We start from the raw sequence: 13,002 nt of genomic DNA on the forward strand, positions 1-13,002 counted from the left end.
CATACAAGGCGCTCACTACACAACAGGAGCAATAGGATTAAAGGATGAAGTGATTTTCCAGTCAGGCGGGGATTTGAACCCATGATCTTCTGGACTCAAGCCCAACACCTTAACCACTAGACCATCACCTTTATTTTGCTTTTAAAACCCTAAAGAGCATATGTCTGTGAGTAACATTTACCTTTTTATGTTAATCTGACCTGTTATGGTCTTCTGAAACAGTTGATAGATGTATTTTAGAACTTAAAAACAGGGCCGGTGCTAACACATTAGCATGTCTATGGCGTTTACAGTGCTGAAGTTAGCATTAAGCTGTTTCAGCTGTCAGCACATTTGTTTTCTTTATAATAATTCATCGCTCAGCATTTGTTGTTGTAAAAGAGTCAAATGTATTACAAATTGTAATATTTTATTCATTTATTTTTATTCATATATCAATAATAATAATAGAAACAACAGTAATAGTAATAATAACTAATAATGCCACAAAGTTTTAGAGAAACGGACAAAAAGAATCTGATAAAACAAAACAGAAAAGATTAAACCAACTAACAAAGAACATAAATAAATATAGAAATAACTGTTTCCTGTGAACACCTAGTGACTCTTAAACCTCCACTTCATCCCTGTTTTATTAAGTTTAATGACAATCTGTTTCGGTCAAACCACATCTAAGCTGTGTTTTTACACAAGAAAAAAATAAAATGCAGTAAACTGCACATTTGTGTCTTTTTTCATGAAAATATCTTATTAAATATAACATATTACACTTTCATCAGGCCTTTAAAATACTTTAGTGGACTCTTGCTGTAATGACGGCATCCATCCCACTTTGGATGGAGCAGCTAACATTTCTAGAAATCTGGCCAATTTTATTAAACCCTCCAAATCGTGACTATCCAGGGTTGGAACCAGGAAGCAGAGTTGTAGTCTTACACACCTCTCTGGAGCTTCTCTCCCCCTGCCATCCCCCCAATACCCCATCCCCGTAGAGACGGTGCCTGCTCCCAGACCACCAATAACCAGCAAAAATCTATACTCAACAAAATATAAACGCAACACTTTTGGTTTTGCTCCCATTTTGTATGAGATGAACTCAAAGATCTAAAACTTTTTCCACATACACAATATCACCATTTCCCTCAAATATTGTTCACAAACCAGTCTAAATCTGTGATAGTGAGCGCTTCTCCTTTGCTGAGATAATCCATCCCACCTCACAGGTGTGCCATATCAAGATGCTGATTAGACACCATGATTAGTGCACAGGTGTGCCTTAGACTGCCCACAATAAAAGGCCACTCTGAAAGGTGCAGTTTTGTTTTATTGGGGGGGGGATACCAGTCAGTATCTGGTGTGACCACCATTTGCCTCATGCAGTGCAACACATCTCCTTCACATTATCCGTGAAGAGAACACCTCTCCAACGTGCCAAACGCCAGCAAATGTGAGCATTTGCCCACTCAAGTCGGTTACGACGACGAACTGGAGCCAGGTCGAGACCCTGATGAGGACGACGAGCATGCAGATGAGCTTCCCTGAGATGGTTTCTGACAGTTTGTGCAGAAATTCTTTGGTTATGCAAACCGATTGTTTCAGCAGCTGTCCGAGTGGCTGGTCTCAGACGATCTTGGAGGTGAACATGCTGGATGTGGAGGTCCTGGGCTGGTGTGGTTACACGTGGTCTGCGGTTGTGAGGCTGGTTGGATGTACTGCCAAATTCTCTGAAACACCTTTGGAGACGGCTTATGGTAGAGAAATGAACATTCAATACACGAGCAACAGCTCTGGTTGACATTCCTGCTGTCAGCGTGCCAACTGCGCGCTCCCTCAAATCTTGCGACATCTGTGGCATTGTGCTGTGTGATAAAACTGCACCTTTCAGAGTGGCCTTTTATTGTGGGCAGTCTAAGGCACACCTGTGCACTAATCATGGTGTCTAATCAGCATCTTGATATGGCACACCTGTGAGGTGGGATGGATTATCTCAGCAAAGAAGTGCTCACTATCACAGATTTAGACTGGTTTGTGAACAATATTTGAGGGAAATGGTGATATTGTGTATGTGGAAAAAGTTTTAGATCTTTGAGTTCATCTCATACAAAATGGGAGCAAAACCAAAAGTGTTGCGTTTATATTTTTGTTGAGTGTATTTAAGCATAAAAATTCAAAAAGAAAAAATAATATAGCACCTTCAACTGCACCACAGACTAAAACAGTTAAATGTGGTCTATTAAACATTAGGTCTCTCTCTTCTAAGTCCCTGTTAGTAAATGATATAATAATTGATCAACATATTGATTTATTCTGCCTTACAGAAACCTGGTTACAGCAGGATGAATATGTTAGTTTAAATGAGTCAACACCCCCGAGTCACACTAACTGTCAGAATGTTCGACGCACGGGCCGAGGAGGAGGATTAGCAGCAATCTTCCATTCCAGCTTATTAATTAATCAAAAACCCAGACAGAGCTTTAATTCATTTGAAAGCTTGACTCTTAGTCTTGTCCATCCAAATTGGAAGTCCCAAAAACCAGTTTTATTTGTTGTTATCTATCGTCCACCTGTTTGTTACTGTGAGTTTCTCTGTGAATTTTCAGACCTTTTGTTTAACTTAGTGCTTAGCTCAGATAAGATAATTATAGTGGGCGATTTTAACATCCACACAGATGCTGAGAATGACAGCCTCAACACTGCATTTAATCTATTATTAGACTCAATTGGTTTTGCTCAAAATGTAAATGAGTCCACCCACCACTTTAATCATATCTTAGATCTTGTTCTGACTTATGGTATGGAAATTGAAGACTTGACAGTATTCCCTGAAAACCCCCTTCTGTCTGATCATTTCTTAATAACATTTACATTTACTCTGATGGACTACCCAGCAGTGGGGACTAAGTTTCATTACAGTAGAAGTCTTTCAGAAAGCGCTGTAACTAGGTTTAAGGATATGATTCCTTCTTTATGTTCTCTAATGCCATATACCAACACAGGGCAGAGTAGCTACCAAACTCTGTGAGTGAGATAGAGTATCTCGTCAATAGAAATCGACCAAATCGCACCATTTTCTAGAAAAATGGTGCGATTTGTTCCCCCAGACCCCCCAACTCAATATTACTCCCCCAACTTTAAAAAGGGTTCTGATTCCCAGGTGTGATCTAAGGTATACATGATTTACACTTGGTTTGACTACACATTAGAAATTTGGTGTTTGCATTAATAAAAAAGAACATAACAGTGGGGGGGGTCTTCAATATGGCTAGTACCTAGGGCCCACAATTTGTTGCTACGCCCCTGCCCTGCTGTGGTGCTTCTGCTCGCTCCAAAAACTCTCTCATAATTGTGAAATAATGGACAAAAGAGACGTAAGTCCTGCTCACAGGCTGCTACCAGATACAGGACATGTTCACGTCTTCAGTCAAAGTCCCTGATTGATCATCACGGCACGAGACATATGGGAGTGGGATGGGACTGGGACTGATTTTGAGTGGGAGCGGGAGGGATTGGGAGTCATCTTTACAGGAGTGGGACGGGATGGGATTTATTTTTTTACTACAGTCCGGGATTGGACAGGATGGGATTTTTTTTTCTGGGAGCGGGATGGGACGGGAGTGAAAATCCACTCCCGTGTCATGCTCTAGTTTAGATGTGAATTATTTTTTAAGTCATTAAAGTTTTATAGACACTTTTAAGCTGTGACAGAGGAAAATTATGTGACAAAATATGTAATATGCTGCAAGAAAAATGAATAAACTGCACATAAGACGCTGAACTCATCACGTCTTTTTTTGCGAGGTGTCGCCTGAACAGCAGGTGGAGTTTCTTCACTGTAGGCAGAACAAAATGGCAAGATTAAAAAAAAAGGTTATTTTATATTTGAATCACATGTGAATACAAATAAAATGTATTTTTTTTTAATCATATATTTTTGTCAAACCATTTATTCTTGCCGTTTTTCTTCAGGGGCATTCGGACTGGCTGGAAGTAGTCGGCAGGTTTAAACCTTCCACTGGTAACAGCAACATATTTTCCATCATTCTTCAAGTCTTGTGGATCTTTCACAAGCTGTCCATCAAGTGTATAAAGCCTGAAAATGAAAAGAAAGAAAGAAGAAACTTGATGATTGCAATTCTGACTCTAAATTGCAAGTATTTATAGATGATTAATTTTGATTTGATACAAATATGAGCCTAAAATAATCACAAAACATCATTAGCATAACCATCATTATTTAAAAATAGGTTAAAGGCTTTAATGAGAGTAAAGTTTAATTGTGACAGTCTGGTTGATAGTTCAATAGGTTTTTGTGTTAATTACAGTTAGTATGTTATAACTAGAACTGATGGTGTAACAGCTGTGGTTGGTGCACTGTGCACGTGATTTACAGTGTGTTGGTGTTGTACCTCTTCACTCCAGCATGAGAGCACATCATGGATCCCACCACGCTGCAGACGTCCATCGACTTCAGAGCCGTCTTTGGAATTTTTACAGTCACTGAAGGAATTAGAGGCTCTCCATTGGTGAAAACACTGCAGAGTGAAGAAACAGAGAGTGAGACAAATACTCACAGAAAATTCACATTCAGGATAAGTAATTATCCATCTGAAAGTCTGGACTTACTCGATGGTGAAATACTCTATTTTTGGATTTCTCTCATTTTTACCAGTCGCCTCGGTTTTGGTCTGAACAACAGGTTTAAACTGAAAAAAAAAAGATAAGCCACAACAGGAAACAAAAGCTGTGAAAAAAGAAATTCATGGGAGAAAACTCACCACGTCTTCTTTATGACGTACTGCTTGAACAGTTGGTTTCTTTTTACTGTAGGGAGGAAGATCAATGTGGGAATAAAAAAAAATATATATATATATATATATTTCACAGTAGAATCACATGAGAATACAAGCAGAAAGCTTTTTACATTTTTAATATTGCCCTAGCATTTTTTCTTGCTGAAGTACTGAACAGGTTTAAACTTCCCCTTACTGACAGCAACATAACAGCCGTCAAACTTCAACTCCGTCACAGATTTAACAGGTTGTCCATCAAGTGTGTAAAGACAGACACACACACACACACAACTGTGTGTGTGTTAAGACATGGATGAACTGCCTAGCAACATATGCTTTTATCTTTGATGTCTTATTGAAGTTGTGCTTTTATCTTTGATGTCTTATTGAAGTTGTTCCTTGAGTGCCTTAATCTTTTTCTTCTTTTTAATGTTCTGTCAGCTTTGCTGTTTCGGCCATAAGGTTTTTGTGACCTCAGAGGAGCAGCTGTGTTAAATAGAACAGAGCCTTTACTGTCATTGTACAAATATACATAGAACGAAATTTGTCCTCTGGATATAACTCATCCTAATTAAAGATAGACACAATCTAACCACTAGGAGCAGCTTTCTTTTCATTTAAACAGTCGGATTCCCGTGGTCTGAGCCAGTTAGGTCCAGCACCCAGGGAAAACTTTTGCTCTACAAAAATCAAATATGGCACACAAAATCCCCCAAAACTCATCAACAAACAAAACAATTATTGTGTACAGAAATGGAGACGCTTATCTTCCAGGAGTAAAGATCACTTTTAATAAAAGTCAGGTGCCCACATTTGAAAGTCTTTTGGACATCTTGACGTCTAAACTCAAGGCTCCCTTTGGAGATGTCCGAAAACTGTACACAGTTAATGGAGCCAAGGTTTGTGGACTGGATGAAGTGCAACATGGAGAGACTTATGTTGCAGCTGGATACCAGCCTTTTAAGAAGTTAGAGTAAGTATCATGCACAGAAACACCAATCTCTGTCTGTCTCACTGCTTTTTCAGCTCATTGACATTTACAAAAGGAAATGCACTGTTTGGAAAATGATTCACAGAAACGTCAAGACTTTTTTCTTCCCATTTTCTGGTATAAAAAAGCTAACTCTTAAAGTCCTCTCAGTTTCTGTGAGCACATAAAAAAATAAGAAACAACAACAGGTTGTTCAGTGGGTTTGTTCAACTTTTTTTTAATCTAAAAAATAATCATCTTTGACCTAATTAAAGGGATTTTATTACACTGTAATCTGCATTTCTCCCCTCAATCATATGATTTGTTTTATCTTTCCAGCTACGGTGCAAAACCAAAGAACTCACAGCCACAGAAAAAGAAAGAAGAAAAGGTCAGAAAATATTCTGTTTATTCCACAAAACTGAACAAACTTACATTTACATTAATAGTAATTTAAAAATCCAAGTTGCTAAAAGACTCAGCATAATTGTGTAATTATAATAATTCACCTCTTACAATGTTCCATGTTTGTTTTTTAATGACTGCTGCATATTAAATTTTTTATCACCTTTTTTAAACTTTCAGGTTAAACCGACTGAGGACCCAACTGTCCATAAGAAGAAGAAGACTGTGTAAGTCCAGACCTTCATGTGGACAATTATTGAACCTGAATATGAACATTGTCTGAATGATTATATCTGTTTTTATCTGATGATGTAGTGTGTTTGCTGACAGAGTGACACGGGTTCCTCTGGTCCAAACACGAAAGAACATCAGGAATGAACGGTATGACATAAAACAAACAATATCAAGAAAATGCATTTATTTGTGTTCCTATGTCGTTCTCATGTAAGAGACATTTTTTAAACCTGGTGATGTGTTTACTGCCTACAGTAAAGACCAGCCACCTGCTGTTGCAAAAGAACATCGTGCACAGAAAGTGGTGAGTTCACTTCCATACTTCATGCAGCTTCATGCATGTTACATATTTTCCTGCATAAATTCCCACATTATATTTGTCAAACAGATGCCATCATTACAGTTTGTTAATTATTTTCATCACAAAGGTTTTACTTCCACTGATGTATATATTTAATCAGTTGACATGGCATTTTACAGCCTTGTTCACAGACCTCAAGTTCCTGTTATTTTAAAATATATATCAACACTTATAGTGTGGCAATTTTTACTTGCTGCTTTTGCATATTAATTGTTTTTTTTCTTTTACCATTTAAAAAAATCAGATAAAGCCAGTGATTCAGCTCAAGGATAATCAAAATTGAGGCCTTTCTCCATAAAGTAAGTATAGATTTTTAGATGGATAATTATTTGTCCAGAATTTTAATGTTCTCTGACTAATGTTCTCTCTTTTTCTTCATTCAATAGAATTTTTACCAATGGAGAGCCTCTAATTCCTTCAGTTAATGTCAAGATTCCAAAATATGCACTGAAGTCAATGGAAAGCGTTTTAGCCATTGTTGCAGACGTCATGTCCCTTCGTACTGGAGTGAAGAGGTGCAAACACACACACACACACACACACACACACACACACACACACTTTCCCACTTATTAATGGAACTGAATCAGAATGAATAATTTTGTTTTGTTAAAAATTGCAGTCTGAACTGGAATTGACCCTGTTATTGTGTGTGTGTGTGTGTGTGTGTGTGTGTGTGTGTGTGTAACAGAAAGTAAATTGTCAGTCATTGAATGTGATCAAAGCTTGCTCCAGTTTCTCCTAACTCTTCTTTTAACTTGCAGTCTTTACACACTTGATGGACAACCTGCTAAATCTGTGACGGAGTTGAAGTTTGACAGCTGTTACGTTGCTGTTAGTAAGGGGAAGTTTAAACCTGTTCAGTACTACTTCAGCAAGAAATGTGACTGGAACAAATGGTAGGGCAGTAAATAAATAATTTTTAAAAAAAATGTAATAAATACATTCTATTTGTATTCACATGTGAATCTACTGTGAAATCATTTTTTAATTCCCATATTGATCTTCCTCCCCACAGTAAAGAGAAACTATTTGTTCAAGCAGTACGTCATAAAGAAGACGTGAGTTCACTTTCTTCTGTGCAGGTTGTTTAGTTACAAAGATTTTCTCCCATAAATTTCTTCTTTCACAGCTAAAAAGTGCATGTTTGCACAAGAAGAATGTCAGTTAACATTTAGCACATATGAAACTTTAAGTGCACGTTCAAAATGGATTATGCTTTATTCTTTATTTCCTGTTGTGGCTTATGATTTTTTAAACAGCTTCTTAAATCTTTTCAGATTAAACCTGTTGTTCAGACCAAAACCGAGGTGACTGGTAAAAATGAGAGAAATCCAAAAATAGAGTATTTCACCATCGAGTAAGTCCAGACTTTCAGATGGATAATTACTTATCCTGAATGTGAATTTTCTGTATTTGTCTCACTCTCTGTTTCTTCACTCTGCAGTGTTTTCACCAATGGAGAGCCTCTAATTCCTTCAGTGACTGTAAAAATTCCAAAGACGACTCTGAAGTCGATGGACAACGTCTGCAGCGTGGTGGGATCCATGATGTGCTCTCATGCTGGAGTGAAGAGGTACAACACCAACACACTGTAAATCACGTGCACAGTGCACCAACTGTGAAAGTGTATCAAATCAAAATTAATCATTTATAAATACTTGCAATTTAGAGTCAGAATTGCAATCATCAAGTTTCTTCTTTCTTTCTTTTCTTTTATTTTCAGGCTTTACACACTTGATGGACAGCTTGTGAAAGATCCACAAGACTTGAAGAACGATGGAAAATATGTTGCTGTTACCAGGGGAAGGTTTAAACCTGCCGAGTACTTCCAGCCAGTCCGAGTGCCCCTGAAGAAAAAGGGGAAGAATAAATGGTTTGACAAAAATATATGATTAAAAAAAAATACATTTTATTTGTATTCACATATGATTCAAATATAAAATAACCTTTTTTTAAACTTGCCATTTTGTTCTCCCTACAGTGAAGAAACTCCACCTGCTGTTCAGGCGACACGTCACAAAAAACAAGTGGTGAGTTCAGCTTCTAATGTACAGTTTATTAATTTTTTTAAAACATAAATATCTTTTATCACAGACAAAAAACCTGTCTGTTTGCACACAGATTCCTGTTAATATTTCCTGAGGGGGTGGGGGTGCAGTTTGTTATGAAGCAGGAATTATTGTCTGCAGGAAGCATTGACTTATTAGTTCCACTTTGATGGGTCCACAGAGACAGACTGGTCCACTGGTTCAAGTGCACTGAGCCTCATTGACAGTTTGGACAGATCAGACCACATCTGGGAAACTTTACTGACTTAAAAAAAATAATTTATATATAAACCACAATTGTAACAATTTGTATTGTAAAAAAGGAAGCAGTGAAAACTGAGACAAACTCAAAACAATTTACACAAAGATTTATTTATTTTGGATTTAGTTATTTGCAAAAACCAATACAAAACTACTGAACAGTGGAAGATGAGAGATCGTGTTTACTTTTTCTGCAGGATGACAAGATCAAGGAGAAGAAGGATGACATTTGGATACATCCCCCAAGTTCCAAACTGTCCTCCCCCCATCAGTCAGATGTGGAGACGTCTTCACCTGCATTGTCTAACAAAGATGTAAGTGCACTCACTACGAGTTTCATGCTCTGTATTTTCTGTCACATAAGTTGCAACAGTTTGAGCTCAGACCAGAAAGAAACACTGCAAATATGCAGCACATACAGATACATGGACTGTTCATCATGTAGAAATAGTTTGAGTGAATGTAGCTGTACAGCTTCAAATATTACATATACATAAATACATGCAGAAAGAGAACACATGACTAAGAAGTGAGTTTTTCAGCAGAGATGCACAACAGCATGTATTCAGATTTGATACCATTTCTTCTGGTTAAGTTCTGATGCTCCTAATTTTACAACCAACACTGAAAAGTCAAAAAGAAGAATTAGGAAACGTGCACCTGATTGTTTTTTGTCTCTCTGTCTAGGTTTCTGAATCTGGTTGTCAAGAAGAACCTGACATCCAAGAATCAGAGCAAAGAAAGAAGAACATTGTTAAACAGCAGAAGATCTGCCCACCAACACGTAAGTACAGTTCTGCAGAAGAAACCTGCTAGATTTTGGATGCAGTGGTGACACCACTTTGCTTTGTTCAAAATGTATCTAAAATCTTTGATTGGTATTCATTAATTCATTTTCTACGACTTATCCGGGTCCAGGTCATGGACCTCATAGGTCATGGTTAGCCATCTTTGAATTTGTCCAAGGTCTGTGTCCCAAGAATGCTCCCTGTGAACTGGACTTATGTTAAGCACAGACGGACCGATGGATGCACAGCCTTCGCAATACCCGATGGCCATATTTTGGCCTCGGGTAAAAATTAGTTCCATATTCCTTGATTATTTGGTCTTAACTACCATTCTTGAGTGTTAGCTGCCCCCTTCTTTCTCTTGTGACCTCTTTTTAAATGTGTCTCCTGTATTCTTCACCATTTTATTCATGTGACCTTTGATTTTTTTCTCCTCATCTCCTCCCCTTTTCCCATCTCACTGTTTCTCTTTCTGCCTCCTCAGATTCAGAGAAGGTCATCATTCAGATGCTGCAGCAATGCTATAAGGTTTATGACCCAGAAAGTAGCATCATATATAAGGAGAGGACACAGACGTTGCTGAGCCAAATTCAAGATTACATCATGGACAACGAATACGTCTTGTCAGAGTGCATGTACCCAGAGATTATGAACATGGTCAGTACAGCTGATGATTATAAATTTAGTGATTGGTTGATGGAGCCAAAGGCTGAACACTGCATTTATGTGCAGCTATCATTCAAAATGGTTTTCATAAAGATTGCACCATCATCTGTAGTGACACACGCCCTCTGCTCCTCTGACTGAGGATCACCTCAAACTCATTTAGAAACCAAACGAGTTCTGTCTGATTGTTGTATATTTTTGTCAGTTGAATATTGAGAAATAATTTTGATCTTTTTTTTTTCTCAGTGTTCTTCACACATGTTCAGGGCGTTGAATCGACCCTCCAATCCTCCTGCTGCAGAGTTTGCTTCAGATGATGAAAAACCCAAGCTGGATCCTGCATGGCCACACATTGAGGTTGATTACTCTGATACAAATTTTAATACTTTAAGTTTCTGCAATATATCCATAAATGTACTACTAAGCAAATGAAATGATAAGAAGCTTAAAGTAGATCAAATTCAAATGAGGAGGACCTCAAACCTTCACTGGATTATGCTTTCAAAATTCAAATTTTTCAGTTTAGAATGTAAATATACACTGACTGGCCACTTCATAAGGTACACCTTCCCAGTATCGGGTTAGATTCATTTTTGTCTTCAGAACAGCTTAAATACTTTGTGCCGTATGTTCAACAAATGTACTGTACAGGAGTGAAATGATACATTTGCTCCATGATTTGATACATAATGACATCACTGTTCTCACTAATTATGTTTGAACTTTAAAAATGTAAATTATTCTTAAGTATAAATTGTAATCCTTTATGTTATCTGTTTATTATTATTATGTTATATTATATAAACATCAGGCACTCTGACACTGGTGTTTTTCATTTAATTCCCAGAATTCATTCTTTTGTCTTTGTATGTTTCTCTTGCAGCTGGTCTATGAGGTTTTCCAGACGTTTCTAGAAGCTCCAAGCTTTCAGGCGGAGATTGCTAAGAAATACATTGGCAAGGAATTTGTCACACAGGTATGAACGGCATATTATCACATCTTTGTGTGTTATATTTGCATGAAAAACAAACAGCTCTTTGTCAGCGAGAGCTAATGGAGTCACTAGTGTTTGGTGATTCTGATACACTGGTAGAAAAATGAAGGCTTAAGTCTCCAGCATCCTGTCATAGTTTATGGTTGTGAGGCTTTGATGCTAATCTGTGACTTGAAGTGGTGACTGTACAACCCCTGGCAAAAATTATGGAATCACCAGCCTCGGAGGATGTTCATTGTTGTTTAATTTTGTAGAAAAAAAAGCAGATCACAGACATGACACAAAACTAAAGTCATTTCAAATGGCAACTTTCTGGCTTTAAGAAACACTATAAGAAATCAGGAAAAAAAATTGTGGCAGTCAGTAACAGTTACTTATTTAGACCAAGCAGAGGGAAAAAAAATATGGACTCACTCAATTCTAAGGAAAAAATTATGGAATCATCCTGTAAATTTTCATCCCCAAAACTAACACCTGCATCAAATCAGATCTGCTCGTTAGTCTGCATCTAAAAAGGAGTGATCACACCTTGGAGAGCTGTTGCACCAAGTGGACTGACATGAATCATGGCTCCAACACAATGAACATCCTCTGAGGCCGGTGATTCCATAATTTTTGCCAGGGGTGTCTTTGGAGGATCTTTGGGTTCTCAATGGAATGAAAGTCATGTTGAAGCATGCATCAGAGACAGTAACAGAAGAACTGCTTGAATGTTTGAAGAACAAAAGGAAAAGATCTGATTTACACTGAGTCATGTATTTATTGTACATTGATGAACATCAGTGCTTTGATTGCTGCTACTGCTGTGTATTTTATTCTTACAAGTTTGTTCCAAAGCAACAAAGAATGACTGGTTTTAATAACATGTTTCAACTAATCAGTAACTTTTCTTGCATTGCAGCTCTTACAACAGTTTGCCAGTGAAGATCCCAGAGAGAGGATGTGCCTCACGGTTGTGCTCTGTTCAGTCTATCTTGCGTTCGAAGACCTCCAAGAGTACGTTTCATGGGATTTGTGACATTTTATTTCGGTCAGTGCTGCAGTGCTCGTTTTTCAAACAGGCTGAAATGACGACATGAATGATTTGTCTTGTTGATCGATGCTAAAATGTTTCTATGTTTTTGTTTTCAAAGGTTTGTGCATGAGAATGGGCAGCCCACTGGTGTCAGTGATCTCCTGGAACTCATTCAGACGTATAGTGTTCTTTTCAGAAACAATTTTTTGTCTATTTTGTTGCTTACCAACCATTTATTCAAGCCTAACATGTTTTTTAAAAATCAGACACACTGATCTTTTTTTTCCTTCTATAATCCACAGTATCACCAAACAAATAACGCCTCCATTGTGTGAAGATGACAGGATTTTCTTCTGCGGGGTTTTAGTGCCCCTGCACAAACCAAAAACACTCTGGCTCTACCATCAACAGGTAATATATGCAGGAAATCCTTTTGAAAATGACTGTCATTTGAATGTAAAGAGAAT

This window comes from Thalassophryne amazonica, chromosome 19, assembly GCF_902500255.1.
Source record: "Thalassophryne amazonica chromosome 19, fThaAma1.1, whole genome shotgun sequence".
Classification (NCBI taxonomy): domain Eukaryota; kingdom Metazoa; phylum Chordata; class Actinopteri; order Batrachoidiformes; family Batrachoididae; genus Thalassophryne; species Thalassophryne amazonica.